General features: G+C 32.5%; 1 long non-coding RNA gene across 1 annotated transcript in view; it reads left to right on the top strand.

The window, feature by feature from the left end:
• LOC142325830 (uncharacterized) overlaps positions 1 to 19,128 on the top strand; it is a 95,581-nt gene extending 76,453 nt beyond the window's left edge. The window contains exon 3 of the long non-coding RNA XR_012756598.1: positions 18,970 to 19,128. This is a non-coding gene — a long non-coding RNA (uncharacterized LOC142325830). The remainder of the gene's footprint in view (positions 1 to 18,969) is intronic.
• Positions 19,129 to 27,485: the final 8,357 nt, after the last annotated feature.

Genomic DNA, 27,485 nt, shown 5'->3' on the forward strand with positions numbered 1-27,485 from the left:
TATTTACTTTTTTTTTTAATTTAACAACGATTCAGTTTGTAATTTTATTATTCTGTAATTTTTGTAAGTTCTGTATTTATTTCATCTTTTAACGCCCAAATTTATAATTATTATTTTTTTCTTATGTGACAGTACGGTAGATAAATATTTTGCTACCTAAAAAAATTAGCGGAATTCGGATTCAGAATTTTCCGGATATAAGTCGGGGACGTGATAGACCTAATCTGATAAAACGTAAAATGAAATTCTAATACGATAAACGTTCTTTAAACTACCCTTTTCGTACGTATTTTAGGCCGATGAAATCAAAAGGTCGATCGTTAAGTTTTGAGTGTTGTGTAATTAAAGAATAATGGAGGGTGCTCACACACGGGACATATACATAGTTTTTTATTTATTTAACTGTACTGTAGTTTTTATTTATGTTAACAGTGTGAGGGCGACGTTGCATGTGAAGAATCTTTATTCCGCTCTAATTCACACGTTTTTCTACTAAATCGGCACAGTATTATATATTTAGCGTCAATTATTGTAATATATATATATATATATATATATATATATATATATATATATTTTTTTTAACCTCCGGATCCACCGTTAGGCATTCTTCATGTGTGAAGATGCCATGCCTGACCGGGATCCGGAGGTCCCGGGTTCGTATCCCGGTCAGGCACGGCATCTTCACACACGCTTCAAATCATTCATTATATATTATAATAAAGATATATAATGAAACAGGCAGATAAATTATAAGGTAATATTAATTTTATTATAGTAAACGATATGAAAATAATCGCGAGAGGACGTTACTGTCGGATAAAACGTTCTGGGTTCTACTTACGGTTTTGTATAGTATTTATGGTACGGTGTAAAATTAATTACATTAAAAAATAAAAAACACATAATGCAAAAAAATGTGATCTTTGTCGTCGGTACGAATAATTTAATAAAAAGATATACCGGTTGTAAATATTCGTTTAATAATGTTAACAATTTTCTGCTTGCCGAAGCACTGTCAATAACTCTCCCCTCCACCAAAACAATCAGTGCCCTTTCAAGGTTAAACAATTTCACTGCTGCGTTCCGTTCACGCAGTAACGTAAAGCACGTTTCAACAAATAATTAAATAATAGTTTATAATACCGGGCGACATTTGAAAAGTTACCGCATTTATTATTCAACAGATATCAGTCCAATTGTATTTCTGTTTGCAGGCATGTATACCATTCTCAGGAGGAACCTATCTAAAATGATTTTCAAAGGGGTGAAACATATTCTCTCCGCTACACTTACCCCGACTCAAAAATCTTATATGGCAATAGCAAAATTTAATTCTATTAATTTACAATAATTGACAACCCGAAAAAATAATGAATTTTGGTGAAAAGAGAATTAAAATCCGCCCGCTCCTTCATTACATTACATTATTTTTTCGGGTTGTTAATTAACGGAATTAAATGTTACCGTTGCCAAATAAGATTCTTGAGTTTGGGGTAGGTGTAGCAGAGAGGGTAGGTTTCATTCCCTTTGAAGATAACTGTAGAAAGGTTCCCCCGACAACGGTATACTTGCCGGCAAATCGAAATACGAAGAGACTGAAAGCTGTTGAATAACAAAGGTCTATTTACACGCATCGGTGTCAGTTCAGTATCAGTGTTCTCCGCGGTCGATCAGTGATGCCAATTCACACACATCCGACATCATTCTTTCTTTTCTTTTCCTGTTTAGCCTCCGGTAAGATTACCGTTTAGATAATTCTTCAGAGGATGAATGGGGATGATATGTGCGAGTGTATAAATGAAGTGTAGTCTTGTACATTCTCAGTTCGACCGTTCCTGAGACGGTTAATTGAAACCCGACCGCCAAAGAACACCGGTATCCACAATCTAGTATTCAAATCTGTGTAAAAATAACCGGCTTTACTAGGACTTGAACTCTGAAACTCTCGACTTCCAAATCAGCTGATTTGGGAAGACGCGAAACATCCGACATCTATCCGTAGTACATATCACACAGTAAGTACTGCAGTCCTAATTGGCGTCGCTGATCGATCAGGATAACATCGATACTGATGTGCGTAAATAGACCTTAAATGTAGTAACTTTTCAGATGATCATCCGGTACGTAGAGGTTTAAATGTAAAGGGAAAGATTTCTGTATGAATCAGAACATTATAATCGGTCATTAATCGCAATTAAATGTCGAAATCTGTCAACCGATTTATAAACATATACTGTTAAAAGTAATGACGTAATATGTTGATAAAAATAAATACACATGGAAATGTTAAACGATATGCGATATCGATTGTAAATATTTCATTTCCTTTTCCCACGGCCGACCGTGAAATTGCGATTTTTACTTCCTTATACGAAGTAAAAGAAGTATTGTGATCGCCAAAATTTTCGGTTTTCAAATTTTAACAGAAATATTCATTTTGACCATCCTTGAATCCATTTTGACTAGTTCGGCGTGACGTCTGTACCGACGTAAAATATCTATCTCGCATAACTGAAAAACTATTAGCCGCAGGATCTTGAAACATCGGTTTAGGACTGTTGTAACATCTAATTTTGCACCTCCCTTTTTGATTACAATCGACTGGACCAAAAGTGTCCAAAAAAGCCCAAAATCCCCAAAAAATTAGATTTTGAACTTTTTCTTAACTGCAGTAATCAGCCATAATTAAGAGCTTTTCAATGATATATCTTAAACGGTACTTATTTTCACCGGTTCCAGAATTATAGCCAAATAAAATTTTAATTAATGAAATTTTTGGGTCTTTCAAGGGGAAGACACATCGGTTCGAATCCGACTTCATTACCTTTTTTTTTAACTTAAGTATATTGATATATTAATAATTATTAACCTCTGATTGTAAAAAAAAATGTTAACTTTTCTAACTATTTTTTAAAATTTAAATATATTGATTTATTAATAACTAGCAGATCCGGCAATGCTTCGCTATTGCTAGATTTGATTTCTATGTGTGTGTGTGTATATATATATATATATATATATATATATACTTTCAATTGTGTTCATTAAATCTATGTGTGTATATATATATATATATATATACATATATACACACATAGATTTAATGAACACAATTGAAAGTTTGATAAAACATTAACTAAATGAACATTACGGACTTCGCAAAAGTTAATTTTTCCCTGTTACCCTTTCTCCCTTTCCCCTTTCCTCCTTGTCACAATTTTTCTTTCCCCATATTACCTTTCCCCATTTCCCCTTTTCATTCCCCTTTCAATTACTTTCTCTTTCCCATATTTCCCCTTCCTCTTTCCTTTTTTCTCCTTTCCCTTTTCCTTTTCTCCGTTTTCTTTTTCTCCATTTCCCTTTTTAGATTTTTCCCTTTCTTCCTCTTTCTCCGCGCGTGAATCGGTCCAGTAGTTTTTTTAGTCTACAGCGGACACACATATCGGAAACATTGAAATGGAATCGTAAAATATTTAGTACAGCGCGTGTTGCTTTTACGTCCAACAGATAGCGCTGTTTAAAAAAAAAAAAAAAACATGTTTTTACCTAAAACAAGTGTGAAATTTTAGGTATATAAAAACACGCGCGTATTCGAATGCAACGTCGTGTCAAAATTTCAAAGCGATCGGTGAAGAACTTTCGGAGTTTTAAGATTTTGAACAAACTAACATTTACATTTTTATTTATATAAAAATGCGTATATGTAATTTAGTAGGCGTACAAGGAAGTTATGTGGTGTCCGCATCAAATTTTTTTTTAAAAAGAATAATACGTACTTCAAGTCATTTCCTTTTCTTAGCCGGCCTCCTTGGCGCGAGCGGTAGCGTCTCGGCCTTTCATCCGGAGGTCCCGAGTTCGAATCCCGGTCAGACATGGCATTTTATAAATCATTCATCTCAACCTTTGAAGCGATACCTAAGGGTGGTCCCGGAGGTTAAACAAAACGAAACGAAAAAGTAATTTCCTTTTAAACATCTGTCTTACCTAAATGTAAATGTTTTTATCTTGTACAGATTAAACTTTTTAAGTACGTTTGTTTTTTATTTTATTTTATACTCCCTTTAACGTATTTTTTGCTGTAAATAATAAAATAAAGAACTACGATTTGTCTATGTAAGAAAGTATTTTCGTTATTTTGAAAAACTTTGTTAACAAGGAAATTTAGTTGTTTTTTTATGTATTCTACCATTTTGGAACTTTAAAAGTTAAATTATTAATTTAACGCGTGTTTTATTACGTACATGGAATAATATTTTTTAGGTAAATGTTTATTTTTGTTTCTTCTCTTACAAATATTCATATAAAAAAGTTTAAACCACACGCACTACGCGCATGTATGTATATAAAATTAAATTTTATTGTGTTTTTTTTTTTTACTTCGTAAAAATGGTATAATTAAGAAAATATTAGTTATTGACGTAACTAACTTTATCGATAAGATGGTACGCCTAAATATTAATTTATCTATCTTTACCTGGTCCACTTGTACAACGTTTCTCGTTGTTCTTAAAATATCGCAAAACTGGAACAAAGCACAACATAACGCGACTAAAAAAGACGCTTTTACAACATAACCAAACGTAAACGGAAAACAACTAACCGACTAATCTATATTTCGATTCCGGTATAGCCCAAATACACAGCATTTTATTATTAACAGAAAGAACGGGGTTTTTCTGAGAAAAAAATTACAAACAGTGTGGAAAAAACATTCGTTTACGGTTTCGTATAATTTTTACTAGAGTCCTGATAAACGGACGTTGGCACTAAAAGTGTTAATAAATATATTTGGCTGCCCGAGATTAAAATATAGGCTAAGAAATAAATAAATATATTTTATTACTTTATTAGTAAAATTGAGTTTTTTAATCTGTTATCGTTAATGAAATAAGTGCAGCTTAGTCGTGCATGATACTCGATTTGTATGCACCAGCTTAGCCTATTTGTACTACGACCTCGTAAATAAAAAATAAAAAAATACATTATAAATTCTATTTTAGTATATAAGGAAAAAACACGAATAATCAGTAAGCGAATAACATTTTAAAAACAAAAGATCCTTTTGCAAAGTGCGTTTTTAATGAAGAGAAACGTTTTCCCACGCGAGGGATTTACGTTTGTTTATATGTGACTTTTAATTTATCGGGTCGTTCGCTAACCTCATGGACTCTTCGAAACAGCTGATCATCGTACTTGGCAACTGGCTATTGTGTCACTACCTGGATTGACTGACTGACTACGTATCTGAGCTCCCGTTAAAGCCCAACTTTCCGTTGTTGACCTTTCCTCAGTTTTTTCTCGAAAAATATTGTATTTGATGTACGTCTTCTATTCCATAGTTAATTGTTCCTTGAATTGAAAAAAAAATTCCTTTTCAGATAATTTACTGTAACTAACATGTATTTTTTTAAACGACCTTGCTATTTATAAAGTATTACTAATTCCGTAATCAAACATGCCACTCACCTGTTCGTTAGGAGGGATATATGCCACTATCGCGTTGTATTTGTTCGTACAGATTGACACTTTTGTACTCCATGTAAGTTCGTATAAATTGGAATCTATCATTGCTCTGTTTGTTTCGCACTCTCGATTGTTTTTCAGCGGCCGAAAGCGATAAAATCCTTTTTGGTATTTGGGCCCTTAATACTACCGACGAATTCTCAGAACGATTGACATGGCAGTTATTAAAATAATAATTCCTATTATATTTTCTGCTAAGTTCACTATAGTTTCTGTGTTGAATACTGCTTACCTTTTCTTAGCTTTATTCTTTTATCGTTTGTCGACGCGTTTCCGAAATACTTCATTGTCAAAACTTAATTTTAAATTTCTGTTAATCTTTATATAACGTTTAGTCAGCGCCCCTCCTTATATTTGACGTCATGCCTTATCTTTATTTTCTGTTTAGCTTCCGGAACCACCGTAAGGTATTACTTCAGATAATGATATGCGTGAATGTAAATGAAGTGTAATGTTGTACAGTCTCAGGTCGACCGTTACTGAGATGTGTGGTTAATTGAAACCCAGCCACCTAAGACACCTGTATCCGCGATATAATATTGAAATCCGTATAAAAGTTACCGTCTACTAGGACTTGAACCTAAAAACTCTCGACTTCGAAATCGGCGATTTGCGATGACGAATTCACCATTAGACCAACCTGTTGCCTTATCTGGCCTTCTTCTTGTTTATTTGTAATTATTTTTTATACTTATCTTTTAATTTTATTTATCTATTTTCTGCTTTTAATAAATTGAGGTTGAAAAGGACACACGCTTGTCTGTATCCCCCCCCCCCCCAATATATTGATTGACTTAAAACTTTGGAATTTTTAATTCAGAATGGCAGCAACTACCCTCCCTTTTTTAATTTTCTCCAAAATTTAATGGCATCTAGCCCCTTATGTAGAAACTTTTTGGGCCATTTTCGAAGAAAATGTTCGTTCAGCCGCTAATTACACTTAGATATTAATCAAAATACAGGCCAACAAATGTACATACATCTTTCCGAAATTTCCACGGATTTTTAAAAAACCGTTTTTTGGACTCGGGGGGTTATGAAACGTCGACATTTGCAAAAAAACCCGATATCGAAATTTTGGACCGATGAATATGTTATACAAACTCTTTGTAGTTGTAGCCTTTACATAGAAGCAATAAAGCTGCAGTCGATAAAGTAAAGATACCGGTATTTCTAAAAATATGTTATAAAACATGCCCTAATAAAATAATAATTGAAAAAAAAACAAAATAGTGTTTAGTGCAGAAGTATGTACACAATTTAAGTATGCAAGTGAGCATACTTCCCATGATTTACTGTAGAAACGGTATAGGCTGCAATGAACCCGTTCTGTTTATCAACCTTCTGTCTCATGCCGTCCTCGCATTACTTACTCGCTGACTAATCTTTTCACCTTGTACATCCAGCTAACACAAAAAATTATTACCTCTAAAATACCTCTGCAAAATATTCCTCTGTCACCGTACGATCAAAAAATATTTTATAAATATTTTGCAATGCCTATTGAACTATATTATTTTTCATTTATTAAATACTATTTATTACTTTAAAAAAAATATTTTATTACTTTTATTTATTATTAAACATTTCATTTTAATCACAATTTGAATTTTTTTGTTTAAGTTTGTACATACCTGTTAGCATTATTCTTGTTTACATTGCTTTAAACAAATTGTGGTCTATATCTTATAATATTGCATCTATAAAAACATCGGTGAGCTTGCTAAACTCGCATAAGATTATTTTTTTTTTTTGTTTAACTTCCGGGACCACTGTTAGGTATTGTTTCACAGTATGTTATGAATGATTTGTAGCATGTGTGAAAATGCCATGCCTGACTGGGATTCGAACCCGGGACCGCCGGGTATGTACTATTCATTAGAAACCGATTACAAAAACGGTGGCTGGGTATAGTATTCAGCCTTGAATTATCAATCTCCCACATGCAGTTAGGGTTAACAATCTCTGCCAATCTAACACCTAAAATGCATCGGATAAACAATATAAAACATTTTCTGAAATGATCCAAAGATAGTGATCACAAATGACCCAGGCTAAATTAAAGTTTGATATGACGGTGTTGAAAATATGGCAAAATATAATTTTCTTGGTAAATAAGTAAATTTTGTATATTTATTCTCTTCAATTGATTAATTACTTTCATCGTGAATATTAAATGTATTTTATTTCATGAATATTATATACATTATTTGGGTAGTTAATTAGAAGTGGCTACTTAATAGTGAAGTGGCTTTCTCTTTTTGGGTTGTTAAAAGTAAATAGTTTCATAAGGTAAATAAGTTGTAGTGTTTTGAATTATTGATGTAAAGGCAACCTTTTGATTATTGTTTATCCATTGATTATTTTGCCTGATTTTCATGCGATTATCATTCAAATGTATCAAATTCATTTTTACATCTCTTGTCATGTATGATTTCAATTTTTGCTTTTTGTTGAACCGGTTTGAAATTGTTGAATTTGATTGAGTAGCTTTACCTACAATAATGTGCTTTTTCATTCACACTTACTGGCTTTTCACTGCAACTATCAATATCATGTTTAATTATGGAATTTTCAGAATATTGATGTTTGACATCGATGAATTAATGTTCACTGAAATAATAAATTTGGGTTTTTTCATTTTCAATATTGTATAATTTTGTTTTTTCACATTTTTTAAATTTTTTTAGGGGATGATGCCTTTTGGTTGAGCATATTCATTGGTTTCGGATTATCTTAATACATTATGATGTAAGGTAAAAGTAATACTTCATTTCTTTTGTGAATAGCAACATCTAATCTGATAAAATTCACATTCAAGTCTTTAGGAAAATTAACAATGTGTTTTTTTTTACCATTTCCAGCAAATCCTTTTGCATTTTGCTAACAGTGAATGTGACTTTTTCATGTTTTATTCCAAATACTAGTGATATGCCACAGTCAATGTACAAGTTTATTGTTGAAATGTTGGAAACTGAACTGATCATAGAGTAAAGTTGTGGAAAATAAGTTGTGTAAAGTTGTGGCCAATAACAGTTTCTTGATCATGGTCCAATCATTTTCTATTTAAAGAATCATCAGTGAAAACATTGCATTTTCCATCAAAATAACACAACATACCCGATGATGTTAGAATGTAAAATTTTTAAGTAATTTGTTAGAACGGAAATTACAAGTACAACCTATCAACATGGTCATGTAATGCTAGTCTTTGAAATCTGTATGGTGTATTCTTATGGTGTATTCATATTTGTTTCTTTTGGAACTTTGATTTGCAATATTTTACATATTGTTGGTACATTTAAAAGACTGCAATTCTTTTGTTCTTATGACTTTGAAGAGTAGCTGTAAGGCATTTTGGCAGGCAGGCTCTAACAAGTTCAATGTGGAACTTGAAGAAATAATATGGCACTATATATAACATATTGATAATTATCAAAATTACCAAGCAGCACCTAAAACTAAACAATTTAAATTAGTTTTAACAAATAAAAAGATTTAAACAAATATGCAGTGTTAATTGTAGTATAATAATAATAATGGCTGAAGCTAAGAAAAAATTATGTTTGTAGGTATGTCAGTTTGACTCAAGAGTGTGGTAGATTTTTGAGCCCTATGTATTTTAAAAACATATTTATCGGTGATTCATGCAAACATGATAAACCTTCCAAGATAAAAAACTTATAACAAACAATTAGTTTAGGAAAAGTATGAAAAAAAGCACGCTATTCAATTGTTAAGAACATTTATTTAAAGTAACATTATTTTGGTATTTATTATTTTGTAATTGAATCCAAATGTAAAAAACAAATGGTTTAGAAGAAACACGAAAATGTAAGCTACTCAATCATTAAAATCTATTATTTTGCTATTTTATTATTTAGTATTTAAAACAGTTTGTTTAACTTTAATCCCCTTTATTCATATTGGCCATTCACTCCAAAAGTGGAATGATTCAGGAATCATAAGAGGTGTTTAATATTTTTACTCGGTTGTTTAAACGATTATTTTGTTTACTCTTTAATTTATTTATTGTATATACAGTGAAAACAAATACAAAATGTAATAAAATGAGTAGACCTGGAAATGTAACCATTCTTTATAATGATCCTGATCTGACTTCCACTTTCAGATCACTACATTGATTGGGCACTATGGTCATGGCTTATCGCAGATTATGTATAATAGAAAATGATTTTGGAATCGAACTTACACCACAATTATAACTGGTAGTGTGGCAGCCAGAGTTGATGTGATAGCAGGTGTAAAGAGACCCTTCTCTACTCACTATACACTTTACTATGTAATGTTGAGAGTAACAAATCGTATTCAGTCTCTTTGTACATCAATTTTTTTTGGATTCAGAACAAACAATTGTTTTTTTGGGTCTTTTTTCAACTAAAAATGTTTTTTTTTTTTTTGGAAGAGGATAAAGTATTATTTTTTCTGGTAGTAAATTGGAATTGATGTGATCTATTCATATTGAGTTAAGGTTATCTAGACAAATTCTTCTGATTTTGGTTTGGTTATCATGCTTAGTAGTAATCCATAATGCAGATAGTGTGTTCAGATATTTTTTTGCTAGAATTAATGATTCATCTATTGTATTTATATTAAAATCACTGCTAATTTTTCCCCTGATTTATTTCAATTTTCAGATATTCTTCTAGTTCTTCAATAAATTCAATTATGCTTCCTGATAGTGGTCTATGTATTACTATTAAGTGATGTTTTTTTTTTAACTCTTGATAATTTCAATTTCTATAGATTTTGCTTTTTATAGTTTTGGCTTTTGGATTGTATACCTTACATTCTCTTTTATAAATATTATAATTCCATTTTCTTTTTAATGTTCTCTGTTTTGATATTTTATTATATCCATTTACATTATAAACATTACTTTTACGTAAATTGACTTCTGATAGACAAATTATGTATTTTTCAATTCTCATTCTTTTTAATTGCATATTTAGTGTACACCAGTTTATATTAAGCGGTTTCTGTTTAATGAGGATTATATTTAGATTAGGCTTGTATTTATTATTTGTACTGTTGTATTTTCCAATTTGTATTATACATTTTTTCATTATTATTTATTAATATTTCATGATCTTGGATTTTCAGATTCATTTTTGTTTGATTATGTAAATAAATTTTTATAGTGATATATATACTTTTTGTCCAATGAAGAAACATCAAAACCAGTATATATAAAATTGTGACTAAGCTTGGTCCTTTTCCGGTGAGTGGGTACCACTTTTTTCAAAAAGTAACAAAGTACCCATATTTTTTTTGTTTTTTAATAACCAAATTAACCTCCAAAACATAATTTTTATTAAAATAACCCAATAGCTGTTTAGGGTCACATTCCTTCTTATTGTGATTTTTAGCTCACCACCATAAACTTTCATTACTTTGGGTATATGCATCTGTTTTTGGATCAACAAAGTTTTCACTATGATTTTCTGTATCACGTTGGTAATTAGTCAAGGTTAGCGAGCAAAAAGAGTGTAGGATAAGTTTGGTTAGATTATATTTATAATTTCTCTACAAATGCCCACTGATTTGAAAGAATTCTGCCCGTATTGCACTTTATTTTTGAAAATGAGGACTTGTCTATATCTACTGTCATTTGTGTAAGTATATAATTCATACCTTCTAAATCTTCTATACAATCAAATGCTTTTCATGAATCTAATATGATTTTAGTACCTGGTTCAATACATGCTACAACTGTAGACATTAATGTCTCCTTTGTTCTATCAGGAACAGCACACATGAAACAATTTTTTTGTTTCATGATAAATTTCTCCAAAAACCCGCTATTGTGGTAACATTCAATCTCTATTGTATTTTCTTTTAGAAAACAGAGACTCATCAATACTACAATTGTTCCAGGTCCACCTAGTTTTGTAATAATTTAAAGCCACATATTTCAGTAATAAATATATTAATAATTATTTAAAAAATAATTATTAGCCGAGAGTAAAAAGGATTTAGAAGAAACAATGAACGGCATAGATGAAGTCCTACGCAAAAACTATCGCATGAAAATAAACAAGAACAAAACAAAAGTAATGAAATGTAGTAGAAATAACAAAGATGGACCACTGAATGTGAAAGTAGGAGGAGAAAAGATTATGGAGGTAGAAGAATTTTGTTATTTGGGAAGTAAAATTACTAAAGAAGGACGAAGCAGGAGCGATATAAAATGCCGAATAGCACAAGCTAAACGAGCCTTCAGTAAGAAATATAATTTGTTTATAGGAGAATGTTAAAAATCAGATGGGTGGATAAAGTGACAAATGAAGAGGTATTGCGGCAAATAGATGAAGAAAGTAGCATTTGGAAAAATATAGTTAAAAGAAGAGACAGACTTATAATAGGCCACATACTAAGGCATCCTGGAATAGTCGCTTTAATATTGGAAGGACAGGTAGAAGGGAAAAATTGTGTAGGCAGGCCACGTTTGAACTATGTAAAACAAATTGTTGGGGATGTAGGATGTAGAGGGTATACTGAAATGAAACGACTAGCACTAGATAGGGAATTTTGGAGAGCTGCATCAAACCAGTCAAATGACTGAAGACAAAAAGAAAAAAAAAAAAAAAAAAAATTTAAAAAAATGTTATTTGGTTATTGTTATATAAATGTAAAAATGTTTTTATTATTTTTAAAAACAAAAAGAAAAAGGTTGTACCCACTTACTGAAAAAGGTCCTTAAGCTTTTATTTGCTTTATATAAAAATTATATTTGGATTTAGTTGGATTTGGAGATGGTTTTACTATATGTTCTTATCAGATGTATAGTTTTGATTTCCAGAAAAATCTTTTTTGTTGATTTGTAAAGTTTTTGATGTAAGTAAATCTTTGGTTTATAGATACATATTTTTTTTTGTCGATTCATTTCCATTCCTCTTTTTTGACTGAGATATGATCTATTGTATCTCATAGTCCTGACCATTAAAAAAGGACTTTTCCTTGAAGAACTAAATGGATTCCTTCCCAAAAGAATTTTTTTTATTGATTTGTGAAGCTTTCATGCATAACAAATATTCTGTTCATCCAGTTTGTTCTCTACATCTGAATTTGTTATAATTGTTTTTCTTTAGTTATAAATTTTAATCCTTGTTTGAGTTATATATGAATTTTACTATGATATTTCCTTCTCTTTATCTTTAATTTATTTTATTGGGCATGTGTCTGTAGATTTCCTCTATGTCTTTTCCCCCCACTTGTTCATCATGTTTCTTTTCTATTTTATAAATAATTTGTTGTAGGTTTTTGTTGTTTTGCTTCTTTATATGAGGATTAGTTTTTTGTTGGTTATATTAGAATATTTTGATTCTATCTGACGTTTCTTGCATTTTTATTTCTTTCTCTTTATTTTCTTCTTCTAGTTTGGTGAATTGTTTTTTAAATTCATAGATTTCTTTTTTATTAATATTTTCGGGAAAGTTGTTCTTGTATATTCAATTTTTGTCGATAGATTTTTGTTTTGTTATTCTATTTTCCTTTTTAATTCTTTAAAGGACTGTTTGGAGTTTGTGTCATGACATTCAGTTTCTTGTTTATTAATTTTTCATTGCTGAACAATCTATTGTAACTTAGGGTACACGTAAACCCTCTCGTTATGAACCAGCCGTGTTGTCAGAGGTGAAAAGAAAAAAGAGGTTTAAATAACACGTGTTCATAATGAGGCAAGGAGTTTGCAGAGAGCTGTTAACTAGAAGAGTTCACTCAGACCTTAGTACCTGGTGATTATGAGGGAAGGTGGTAATTTAGCGAAGATAAGCCTTTTATTATTTTTCATGAAATAAGTAGTTATGTGTTAGCTCAATAAAAAAAATCATAACTACCAAAAAAACATTAAAAAAGTAACCATTATATAAAGAAAATTACATAACGAAGCTGTTTTACTGGTTATCATGTTAGTTATGTTTTTTTGGTGAACGAAATGCTGTGACTTTTCATAAGAAGCTTAATAACCATTACTGTAAATAATTCCATTTATCATTTTCTTGCGTGTTTTCTTCACTCTTGTGTTTGAGGTTTTAGTGGAAATTCACTTGATTCTCAAATGGGAAGTTTTGCTGAGTATTTACTTACATGAGAAACTTTACAAATACATTCAATGGTTGTTTGAGTAAATTTAAAATTCTTTTGAAAGAAAATAAAAATGCATCTGACAGACTAAAAAACCATATAAAATTGAGGCTAAGGTTCAGGTACATAATCCACCAGATGAACCAGTTATGAAAGTAATTTTTTGAGAACCTCCTCTAAAGAGCCTTTGATGCCATTTTCTTCTCAGGTGATCTTACTTACCAAACCAGAGAGACCATTTAAAACAACATAAGGGGTGACTGTTTCTCCTTTTTCACATAATTTTAGACAATGAAGCAATTTTTAGGATGGAGAAGAAGATAAAGGGTTGGCCAAAAGGCAAAGTCGGAAATTAATCTCTTACATAAATAAATTGATTTGCAGTGAAGCATCAAGGATATTTGAGTCCTTGAGTTTCTATGATTGTTAAACGATCTGAACCCTATTTGTATATATCTGTAAGAAACCCATTTTCCCCAAGATGATATTTTAAATTAAGAAAGTGTAATATTCATCTGTGAGATCAACCTTCAAGTGTAAGGGTCAGAGGTCACAATCAGAATGAAGTACCCATTAGATTACTCTCTGCAACATACACTTACCAAACTTTCACTGGAAAGAGGATGACATAATGCAATTAATTGCCCAGCTTCTTCCACCCACTACCCTATTACTAATGGGTAACTAATGCACATAATGCTCTTTGGGGATTAGACTGAATAAATCCCCGAGGAAGAGAGTTGGAAAGGCTCCTTTTAAATACTGAAATAGTTATATTAAATAATGGCTCAGGAACTTGTTTTAATGCCAGAAGCTTAATGAAATCCTGCATAGATTTATAGTTGCATCGATTGCATCAAAGTTCTCTTTCAAGGTTTTGAAAAAACCTTCACAAAAGTGACCACTTTTGGAAATTCAACTTGTGCAAATTCAACTGGTGCTCTAATGAAAATGAATCCCGTCTGTAAAAGATGGTTATTCAACAAGGCAGCTTGAACAAGCTTCATTGCTAACACAAACCTCCCAGAAAAAACTAGAGTTATTGAAATTGATGTCATCACAATAACTGATTTTATATTTGACTCGGCTTTAAGACTTATTTACAGAACATCTGGGAACCCAGGAAACCACCGTGAATGGTGGAATAATGAGATTTGTGAAGTGATCAAAAAAAGAAAAAAACATACAATGCTTTCAAGAAATGTCCAACATTAAAAACTTTAGTTGCCTTTAAAAAATACAATGTTTGCAAAAAGGTGTAGAGATTAAAAAAAAAGATTGTAACAATGTGTTGCAATCAACATATTAACAGAAATATGACTGCGGTAGACATTTGAAAGAAAGTGAAGGCTTTCTGTGAGAATTCATACTTTAACCCAGGCCTGGCCCATGGCCAACAGAGGGCCCGTGTAATGAATTTATGCAGCCTGCGAAAAATTTTTCAATATTAGCTTTTTTATAAGCAATTGAATAATTGAAAATATAGAAATTTAAAAAACTTTTTAAATTTTTTTTAATTTTTTTACTAAGCTCCTGTACTTCAGAAGCATATGTCATTATTTTATATTGTAGACATTAGCAGTTTGACCCTTTGATTCTGTCTGATTTCTTTAAAAAAAATCAATAAGTTAAAAACTTTTATAACTTCTACTTTTCATAATTTTATAATTTATACTTTTAAATGAAAATTGTTTTCAGTATAAAATGAAAAGCAATTTTTTTCATGTTATTAACTTCATCTGTTTTGACTATAAATGTACCATATTTTGGAAAAAAAAAGTTTTATTCGACTCAGAACTTTCTTTATCCAGCGTAAATATCATTGTCCTTCTGTTCTGTTAAATATTTGAAATTGCAGGTGTTCTAATAACATTTACTTTTTAATTTTGATGTAAACTTGTCACTTTCCATAAACACAAGTACTCTTAAATAAAATATGATCATTTTATTAAATTATATTTTAGTTTGAATTGACTTCAATGATCAAGTCATTTTATAAACTAATACATAAACGTAACATTTTTATGTTATGACATAATGTTGTTATAACATTGTGATACAATACATAAACAAGAAATGTTTTCATAAATATTATTATTTTTATCTTTTACGATCGCACAGGATCACAGTCAATTATCCAAGTCTCTTCGATAGGAATTTTTGGGCTTTGCAGTTCTCCCAGTACTCTTTCATTCTTTCCAATTTCCGTGCCCTTTCAGGTGTTGAAATATTTATGTTGTGTATTTCTTTCATGTGAAGTGAGTGTTTTTATCTGTGATTTTTTAATTTAATTTTATCTTGTCTGTTTAGTGTAAGGTCAATTTCCTTCAAATCCTCTCTTATTTCTCTGATCCATCTGCATTCTGTCTTGGAGTTTTTTTTGAGTTGAGATGTATCAGTGATGGGTTCTAACTCTTTACACATGACGTTGTCAGGCACGAACCATCACCTTTGTTTTGTTAGTACCTTCTTTCTGGTACTTTTTGTTGATGCAGATTCTTCCAATTCTTCTTTCATTTTTCTGGGTCTTTGATTGTTCATTCAAGTAGAACTGTTACTGCTGCATTTGTGGCTTCCGGTTTTATAAATGTGTTGTATCTTGTTTTTGCGTTTATGGATATTCCTTTTTACTTCAGGTGTACCAGGATAATAGTTATTGTTGTTTGGACTGAAGTTTTTTTCATTTAGGTTGTTTGTTATTATTTCTCCAAGTCAGTTAAATCGGGTTACTATTTTGACTTTACTACATTTATGTTTACTTCTTTTAATCATTTTGGTTTTTGGAGCATAATTTTTGTCTTTTTGAATGATATTTTGAGGCCAATTTTTTTTCAATCTATTAAAGTTCATATATCTGTGATTTACCTTTGTCGATTTCATTTGCTTATCAGAGCCAAGTATTGGCAAAATCAAGACAGTTTGTTTTGATTTTGGTGAGAGCCCATCACCTTGGCATAGTCCTGTTTTGATCTCAAATCGTTCCGAGAGCTCACCTCTGAATTTTACCTTCATTTATTGTTTGTTCATAAATATTATATATAAAAGTTAATTTCCATGTAAAATATAAAAGAGTATGTTAAAAAAATATATAAGCACAGGATAGATGATGAATTAGAAGGAGTTTACTGTTACAACAACAATAATAAATATAAAAAAAAACAATCTTACCTGAATACATTAATGCATTTTTTTGGGAAGTATAAATTTAGTGAATTCATTATCATATATGTGGATCACAGTGTTCAGTGGCCATCTTAAAAATATATGTTGGCATCCCGGTATATAACAGTATGTTTGGCTCAGTGTGGAAGGCAACTTCCGCTTTCTTAGTACGCCTGGCATGAGATTGTTTACTTGAGAATGACTATGCCTGTTTAAAGAGCGGTATTTATAAGTTACGAGTAACATGCTTAGTCACCTACTATAACCTTTTTGGTATGGCACCTAATATAAGAGGTTTGTTCAGACAAGAAATTAAAGTTTTTGAAATAGCATGTCGATGTGTGGTTTGATTTTTTGATAGTGGTGCTGAATAGTGGAGTTTTTTAAAAATAATATTTTATTTGCTGTGCATCATTCTGTATTGTTTGACGACTAGGTAAGAGAGTTTGTTTCACTTTTGCTGCAGTTTTTTGATTTAAAAAAATGAAGGTTCTTGAAGAGTACTGTATTTAGGTGAAATTAACTCTGGAAATTATTTAAGAAGCTTATGGAAAAGAATTATGAATTGTATGTATTGTTGTGATTGTATGTTATTTTAACATCTTACGTTAATCAAATGTGTGAAGGTTATAGTAGATGAGAATGGTGTATCATTTGAATCAGTTTTGAGTTTGTTCCATTTGAACATACATCAATAAAATTTTTATTTTAAATTAAGAAGAAACCTAAATCGTGAATGAACAAGAAATGCATGTATTATTAGGTTAGAATCTTTTCAAAACTAAACAATTAAGTATGTATTACAAAGTTACTGATTTTATCATTAAGTTTAGAAGAATACCAATAAAAATTAAAGAAGGGAATTTGATCAAAAGAATTGTAAAAAAAAAGGAAAAAGATTGTTGAAGTAGGAAAGTCTGTTAGAAATCAAAAATTTGCTATTGTCAAAGGATTAAGAAACCATAAATTTCATTAAGGAAAAAAGGAAACATTATTTTTAACAAAATTCAGCTAGAAAATGTGTCTATTCATGTTAATCAATAGTGAGAAGAAAAATGATGTCGACAAACTTCTTATAAAAATACTTGGTGAGAACCGGGCTGGCAAGCCCGGTGAACAATTAAAGTGATACAAAGAAATAATTTTTGGTCATCCAACAGCTGATGAAAAACTGTCTAAATTGTGATTGATGTGATATGCACATTTAAAACAAAGATTTTGAAGAATTGTTTGGCCTATTATTCTAAAACTTAGGACATTTTCTTGCCCTTCATTTTTATTTTTTTCATACGCAAATAATATGAATTGTTTTACAGGCCTGTTTGATATAATTTATGTTTTTACAGAGTTTTTTTGAATAGTATTAAAAATGTACTACCTAATAAACAACATTTTCAAATTAAGTTTGGCCTAATGCATTTCATTCAAAATGTGTTTTACCCAACTTCTTTTATTATTTTCCCAGATTGCTTTTGAAGTACTATTTTAACATGAATTATATAAATGAAAATATTCTTTCACCACGGTAATGCATCTGAACATTCATCTCAGATTGTTGCTGCAAAGCTTTACAACCTACATTTCAAAATGTTTCCTCTTGCACCATATTCATGAGATTTGGCTTCTAGAATCTACATCCTCTTCCCAAAGCCGAAGAAATAAACAGTTTCTTCAGGTTTACTTTAAACGTTGAAATCAAAGCTGAGACACCACTTATTTTTCAGACTTGGACAAATCACATTTTACTGAGAGTATTAAAAAGTTAAAAGTCGTTCGTCTCAATGCATCAAATAGCAATATGAATACGTTAAAACATAATCTTGTTTCCTTTGTCAATTTGAGAACTTTCCAAAATCTTGACAATGACTGTTACTATAGATTTCCATTCTATATTTTATAATAAATTTGTGCATTTTTAAAATATAATTTACCCTTTTTTATAAGTTTTTTGCTGTTAATTAATTTTAATTACTTCTACATTTACTTTAATTTTGTTTTTCAAACTACTGCATCATCGGTGCCTGATTTTTTTCGTTAAGTTAGGAGCCATAAATTCTATACACCTTGTAATGGAGTCAAATCGTTAACTAAAACTTCAAAATATCTGTTATGTATTAAAATTATTAGATTCACCAACATACTTATATGACTACTTCTTATGTTATTTGTTTACAGGTAATAGATACTTCATTGAAAGACAAAACATTTTTACAGCTTAATTTTAACATGAGAAAATTGAAGAAGATTGTTTACAAACATAAAATTGGAGGAGATTGAATTAACTAAGTTTTGTGAATAAAATATTTCCATTATGTTGCAATTTATTTGGTTAACAGTTATTTATATTTACTAGCCTGTAATTTCATTATTAAAAGTAGTTGATGTGGAAAAATTAGTGTTATTTATGCTTAGGCATTGGAGAGTTTTTGTTATTCTGAAAGTTAATTCCTATTAATGTGGCAGATCGGTGGTATTTTTGGCAGTTGTTAAAACAGACAGTGTGAGAATGAGCTTTGTTGTGAAGGACTAAATCAATCTTAGTTTTCTCCTTCTTGCAGAATATGTTGCTTAATTCTTTTCTTTTTTTAACATTATTAAATAATGTTTCCCATTAACAATTTCTTAAATGAAAAGGAAGACCAAGATAAATAGTGGCTGTTCTTAAATCCTTTGGTTAGAGAAGAAAATGTTACTTTTTTAATATTCTAAATTTCTATTCCACACTCAATTTATTCTACTCAAGATTACAATGGTGGATTATATTTCCTCAGGTTAAAATAAGTTTAAGCAGATTTTTCACATTTTTGAAATATTGAATCCAAGTAATGTTTGTTAAATGTAAATATCTTTAACACTACAAAAGTGAAATGACATTTTTTGTACTTCAACATTTTAATATGTGCATTGAAAATAATCATCCATGTGATATATTTCTACATTATTCCTATGAAATTACTAAATTTTTTATACATCTGTATGCATTAACTTGTAAAACTAACAATAAATACCATAAGTAAGTGCTTTCATCTATTTGAAACAAATGGATAATATTTTTGCTGAAAAATTATATTTAATTTCTTTTTTGAGTGATATAAAAATTTATAGAATGCTGTGAGGACAGTTGGTTTGAGAACATCCTCTTATTTTTTGAAAATGTTAAAAATCATATGAGAATGAATTAAAATATCTGGTCATGATCACAATGGTTGTTGAACAGAACTTCCTTCTAGGAGGCATTAAAAAAATTAAAATTGGGTTGTCGATAGGCAGATTAATGTGTATTGCATTGTGAATTGAACTTCATCATTCCCTGCCACATAAAATTTTTCCTTTCTGCTCTCCTGACAAACTTGTAATATGTTTTGGACTTTAAATCTCCTTCCTTTTACGATGACACTAGCAGTTATCTATAAAAGCATTTTATCAAGTTGTAAAGTAGTAAATATCTTATTATTACCTTTGTAAACGATTGTGCATATATTTTCATTTGGCAGTTCAAGTACACCGTGAATATCTAGTGCATCGTACTGGGAATGTTGTTCCACATTATGTAGTCTGGCCGTAAGTCTATTATTAATTTTTAGAGTGTTAATCTTTTATCAGTTAGCTGCTGCACCTCAACCATAGCTTTATCATTTGCAAACTAATAAAGTCCCCTGAAATATGTAAAATAAATCAAAGTAATCATGAGACAGTTTTAACTTCTGATAAAGCTAATAGATAACATTACTAGAAGTTATAGCTAGCTATCTTTGTGTTATCAATCGTAAGTTGTTTTGCAGTGAGTTTCCAGAACCTCTTTTATGGTCGACCTGTGACTGTACAGACTAAACTTCATTTACATTCATACATATCTACCTCATTCATCCTCTGAAGTAATAACTTATGGTGGTTCCGGAGGTAAACAGAAAAAAAAGAAAGAAAGCCCCATAAGGCGCTAAATTTCAGCATGGAAGGGATGTTTTGCCGTGACATTGAGTTCCCAGAAATTACAGAAGAGTTGCTACTGCTGTCAGTCATGTCTGTCTAGAACATTATGAAGGAGAATGGTGTTGATGTGCCAACATCCTTGCTTTTTCTACTCTGACTGAATAAAAGTTGGTTACCTCTCTGTCCATATGCAATTATGTATACCAAACCCCAGACATTGTTTCAGTGTCAGGAGTTTTTTCAGAACAAAATTGATTAGATGAAGGAACAAATTTTTGCGCGTTGCAGGTGTACTAGACATGATGATAGTACATGAGCTGAAATAGAAAAATGTTTAAATGTGTAGGTCCACATTTGGCAAGGTCTTGATTATATTCCCCTTATAAGGAAGAAAAGCCTGTATTAAACATCTGTACTGAGCACAAATTGTCCTTTTCTGTGGCTCATGAGGAATACAGAAAATCACCCAGCATGAGGAATCTTGTACAACCTGGTGTTAGTCTCTTCCAGGCTCTCTCTAACAATGTACAAAAAGAGAATGAATACTCATTGTACAAAAAACTAACCAAAATGGTAAAGGATCTTTTAGACTAAGTAAAGTCCCACACATCTGCTATTGCAACATTGAGCACAGGCAAGGAGAATGGTTACTTCTGCTACTAAGACCAATACTGGTTTACTGAAAACGACTTCAATCAATCGCTATCATATAAAATTCAATACACCAATTAACACAGCAAACAACCATGATCTTTGTGAAGGGATCTATTAAAACATTGCCTCTTTTCCCAGAGAAAACAAAATGCATCTGCTTTTCTCGGTTGAGGGAAGATGTTGACCTCATCTGTTTTTATGTGGTGAACCATGCACCCAGATAAGAATTTTAAGATTTTGTTTTGACCAGTGATTGTCACATTTAAAGGAGCTGAAGGTAAAATATGTAAAAATGCTAGACATGCTGAGACTTCTGTCTAATATTCGTTGGATGGCTGATCAAGTATGAATGTTACGATTCTACCAAGCTCTGGTCCGTCCCTGTGTGGCTTATTTGTCTGCACTAGCCACCGCTCGAACGAGAATGCTCACTGCAGTCCATTATTCATTTGCCCATTGTGCTACTGGTGTGTTTGGTTCAAGCACTGTTGTATGTATTTTAGTGAACAGTAGTAAGCCAACTCTTTGGTATAGACAAGCTGAATGATGTGCTCCCATGTAGCTTAAATTAAAGTGCAACCAAATTATCCAACCCCTTTGACATGGTGTTCTCCATCCCACATCGTAATCAAGATGAGGAACACCCCAGACTAGTGCCATGCTAGGCATCAGCTTAGCGCCTAGGTTTCTATAGATATATAATTATCTACAGATCTCAATATTATTCTCTTTGGCAGCTCTCTCACTCCCCTTTTTTTATAAATTACTGTTTTAGTTTTTGTCAATATCATAAAAAGTTATACGAATCAGATTATCTTACGACAAGAATTTTATATTATTTTAAATAATATGAATCCGGATGCTATAGTTTATAAGATGGCTCTAAACACGATAATTCTGTTGGATGTGCTTTGTAGTTGTCAAACTACAAAAGCATGTCTATTGTCATTGAACATACATGTTTGGCCTTACCAGCATCGTCAGTGTTAAATCTTCAGAAGGTAATTCATCCCTTTCTTATTATTTTATTTTATCATGGCGGTGACCCACGTTCAGAAATATTTCTGGGGCATTTGTAACATATTTGGTTTTCCCTGAGAGAATTTCTGGAGGGACAACTGATTTTTCAATTGTAGGGCAATTTGAATCTATCATTATCTGTTTGAATTACTTTTTTATCAACAATAACTATATCTGGATCAATTTTGTTATATCTGGAACATTTTTCAGAATTTCATAAAGCTCTTTATCAGTACTGTGATTTCATGGTGAAATCTGCATTTGAAAAAAAAATGGTAAAGACATTCTGCTAATGATTTATTGAAAAACGTTTTATATATTTTCTATACCTGAAGGAATTTACCAAAACTAAAATCTTTTTCTCATGTTTTAATTATTTATTACTTCATTGCAGAACTGATATAAAAATATTATTTACAAGTTGAAAGATGACTCATATGATTACACAAAAATAAGTATGATAGTGATGTATGGTTGTACATATTATGGACTTCCAAAATAATGATAAAATTTAGTAATATTAGCTAAGTCAAATTTAAAATACTAATACGTTTAAAATAGTACAAAATATTAACTTAAGATAACATAAATAATTAAATGAAGATAAATTACTAATAATGACTGGACCCCCTGTGTTTATTAAACTTATGCTTGTGAGAATAATAATAACATGGAAATAATAAAGAAAAAATAAAATCGGTTCAATTTATAAACACTATCAGTGTATTGTAATTTCTTGAGAGCAACAGTTTGGCCAGTGAAGGCCTTAACTTTGAGTGATGTAAGAGTGTGGGTTTCAAAATATTTGGCCTCCATTTTAAAAATAGTTGTAACTGGTTACCCATATAAAGTACTAAAAATCATTTCTGCCACTGAATTATCAATTTTATTAATTTTCTTTATAAACAAAAGTTTAGATTTATAGTATAGAAACGACTGGGTGAAATGTATAGATAATATGGAATATGACACAGACAACGGAGGAGATACAAAAGTTGATGTGGATGCCATGGACTGATTATTCTCGTTATTTGTAATCTTTGAGCATTTTTCTGAACAGCTTGGGTCTCCGGTGGAATCGAAACATTCAGTGATTTCAAAGTGAACGTAGGTATATGGTGGTACAATTCCAGTTCCGTAAACTCCTATGTGTTTTCGCTTTAGGTGTTCTCGTAAATTTGAGGTGTAACTGGATCTTTTGAGTTCATTTTTTCATATTTTACATATTACTGTTGGAGAATTGTTCTCAAAAAAATTTCCCAGTAACAGATCGTTTATTCATTAAAAAAATGTAACGGGACGGCTAGTGACTCATAAGCACTGAGGGTCTGCAGATCTACCGGCGTGCCTGTAATGAGTATGTTCATGCCACCGAGGAAGCCAGACTCAAGTTATGGAAAGACTCCATGTGCTAGTTGGAGCGCAACCCCTGGCAGCTCGCAAAATCATGTTACCGGCCAAAGCCATTGCATGTGCTGTCCAGTGTTCGATGCGGGTTTGGTGGTCGTACACTTTAACATCTGTGGCGACACCAGGCGTTCCTCAACACTTTCCAGATGCTCTGGAGGGTGAAACAGAGGTCGGCGTTAGGGCAGGGACTATGCCCTTCCTTGGCGTATGGGCTGTGGATCTCGTAGATACAGACCAAGTGGTTTCTCGAATGGCACTGAAAAAGACACAGGGCATTAACCAACTTGACCCCGATATATTCTACCATCTGCTTCCTGTCATAAGAGAGCGGCTTGCAAGGCTGTTCTCTTGGTGCCTAAGCTGGGGCTACTTCCCAACTTGTTGGAAAGTGGCTTTGGTGAGGATGCTCTTAAAACCAGGAAAGGATCCTAGTGAGATCGGCAGTTATCGATCCATCAGCCTCTTGCCGGTAATCGGCAAGTTGCTTGAAAGGCTGTTTGTGGAACTGCTCTGGGAAAGCATTGAAGTGAACTGTTTTCTAAATCGAGGCCAGTATGGCTTCACGAAAGGGGTTGGCACCGAGGATTGCATCTTAAATCCTCCTTCCAAGATGGAAAGCGCCGACTGTAAATATGCTTTAGCAATTTGTAGGCATTTCCTTCCTTGTGTTGGAATGCAATGTTCCCGTAGCCCTGCAGGCCGTGGTATGTGACTATTTGTCTAACCATACGGCTCTGTTTAAGTATACGCACCTAGTTGTGGAAAAATCCGTCAGGGAAATCCCGCAGGGTTCCGTTCTCGGTCCCCTTGTGTGGAAGCTGATATTCGACGGATTTCTGGGATTGACATTTCCAGAAGAGGTTACGGCTCAGGCTTTCGCTGATGACTGTGTCTCCTTTTAGTTCATAGTAATTCACGACCACGGGTTGAAGACCGGGCGCAGGCGGCCTTGTCAACCGCAGAGGGCTGGACGAACATTTAAAATTTAAAGATTTCTGTGCCCAACACAGAGTTTATGCTTCTCTAGGGTGTAGACAAATTATCGTACAGTCGTAACCTTCACATTAAACATAAAGGCTGTCTAATCAGCCGTGTTAGAGTTCTTAAGTACCTAGGTGTTTTGTTTGATGAAAAGTTACTGTTTAGCAACCACATTAGGCAACTAGCGGCGGACGCCATCTCAATAATGCACAAACTTAGGAGGATTGCTCGGAAAGACCTCGAAAGCATGGCCTCATACGCGGCGCCAGTTTGGGCGCATAGGTTGGATATGAATAGAGAGAGCACTTGTCAAAATTAAAGGAGTGCCCAGCGCAGAGCCTTAATTGTATGCACTGGTGTTTTTAAAACAATCTCCTACCAGGGTACCATCATATTGGGAAAGGCTCTTTCACTCGATTTAGTGGTAAAGTTCGGGCAGCTATGTGGAGATTGCGAAGAGGTCGGGAGCCGAAGTACTTGGATGCGGTTTCGAGCCGGGCCTGTACCGGAGCGGAACTGTGATCACAATGCACCGGATCTAAATTTCGTTCATTTAAACCCGTCTCCCGCCTGCGGAAGAAGCTGCCAGCCTCGTGTTGGAAGCATGGCAGCTGGAATGGCACACTACGACTAAGGGAAGATCGTTGTATAAGTTTATACAGGATCTGGGGAGATGATTTGCCTGGAGCTCGTTTTCAAGAGCAACGGGTGCCCGGGTCCTCACCAACCATGTTAATTTAAACCAATATCTGTTTCGGTTGCTTCTGGCAGCTCATGAGCTATGCGTTTGCGTGGAGGTCCAGACAAATGAACGCCTGATGTTTGATTGCCTTGCTCTTGCTGGGGGGGGGGGGGGCAGAGACCGGGCCACCCTGGAACTTAGAGGTCAACAGGAAAATTGGCCACTCACAAGCGGCGAGAGCCGCATTGTCGGACTGTGTGTAAGTTCCTTGGTTCGGTTGCTACGTTGAACCAACATCAGTAGTTTATCTAAGGGAAAAGACTCCTACCGCACGTTCTGTGAAGCTAACCTAGAGACGTATATGGCTGATCACAAGCCAATTAAAACTCCAAGCGATTTAATATGGTGGACAGGTACTTGCTGGCAAACAGCGACCTAGGCGTTGCAACGAATTGCTGTCTAGACGAAGTAAATTTTAATTTATGAATGTCATATTTATTTTTAGTAGTTGACGGGGTGCGCCTACCCATTTTAGTAAATATATGACACGTGAGGGGTTGAGAAACGTAAGCCGGTGGCGTATGGTACCGTGCTTAGCCCGCTCACGTTGTTAGGTAAGCTCTAGGAGCTATTTAGGACACTGGTCGCTAAACTGTTTCGAGGCTCAGTAGCCGTTTGTGGGACAGACATTTATTCTTATGCTTTTGGGCGACCGAATGGGGTGGTGATGGAGAAATACAAAGCAAACCAAAAAACTCGTAAACAACTATAACGGGACAGAGTAACTAACTTACAATTACGAAAAAAAAATTATTTAATTATGTGTCGGACCTAATAAACTACATAGAAAGAGAATTATAAAATAAGAATGAATCCAGTATTTTAAATAGTTACTTAAGATTATTATCGTCCAGCAAAGACTAACAGCAGATTTTACAATTAAACTCGTCGTTTAGTATAAAATGCGTTGCAATAAATATTTATGCAGATAAATACAGACTGTGATGGAATATTTATGTGAGTGAATGTCTTATTTGTAATTAATTGTACAATGATGAATATAGCCGGCATCATCTTTGTTGCGTATGGGTGCGCCTTATTTAATACTTATTTTTCCCGACTAATATTAATCGGAGTAGTCTATTATAAAAATTAATCGCTATAATAGATTAAAGAATTTAGTCGATAGTCTCATGCCTTCTCCTTATCTATTTAGCCTCGGGAACCACCGTAAGGTATTACTTCAGAAGATGATATGTGTGAATGTAAGTGATGTATAGTCTTGTACAATCAGGTCGACCGAGACCATTGTTAGGTATTGCTACATAAGATGAGATATGAACGATTTGTAGCGTATAAAAATGCCATGCCTGACCGGGATCTCCGGATGAAAGGCCAAGACGCTACCACTCGCACCTCAAGGGCCGGCTCCGAGATGTTTGGTTAATTGAAACCCAACCACCAGAGAGCACTGGTATTCACGATGCCTACCCGACGCTATTATTTGCGTATGCAGATGTCCTCAACGACGTAAAAAACCCCAAAAACTAAAAACTAATTTCTTATAAAATATTTGAAGTATAAAAAAAATATATATAAAATTTGGGTCAGTTTGTCGCTATATAGATCTCCGATCATGGACAAATATCTGTAAAGTAATTAAAAATGATTAACGGTTGTTCAATATATTAACGTTAATATTATTTGATTTTTATGTTTAACTACTTTCGTATTTGTATTGTATTACTTTTATGATGAACAAAAAAAACATTATTATTAAATGCAAGCCCATATTTTTTTAATAAAGTAATAGATAACAATACCTTCTAAGAATTTTTTTTAAATTTCAGTAAATTCATTTTTTTTTTACATTGAACTTTTTTAAGTGTTCGTGAAAAAAACATTTATTTATTATTTCTGATGTGTATTATCTTTTATATATATATATATTTTTTTTTTCCCCCAAACTCATCGTGTATTGTAGTATAAAACTTAATGTATTGGCATCATTGAT

The sequence above is a fragment of the Lycorma delicatula genome, chromosome 5, assembly GCF_047948215.1.
Source record: "Lycorma delicatula isolate Av1 chromosome 5, ASM4794821v1, whole genome shotgun sequence".
NCBI classification, from domain to species: domain Eukaryota; kingdom Metazoa; phylum Arthropoda; class Insecta; order Hemiptera; family Fulgoridae; genus Lycorma; species Lycorma delicatula.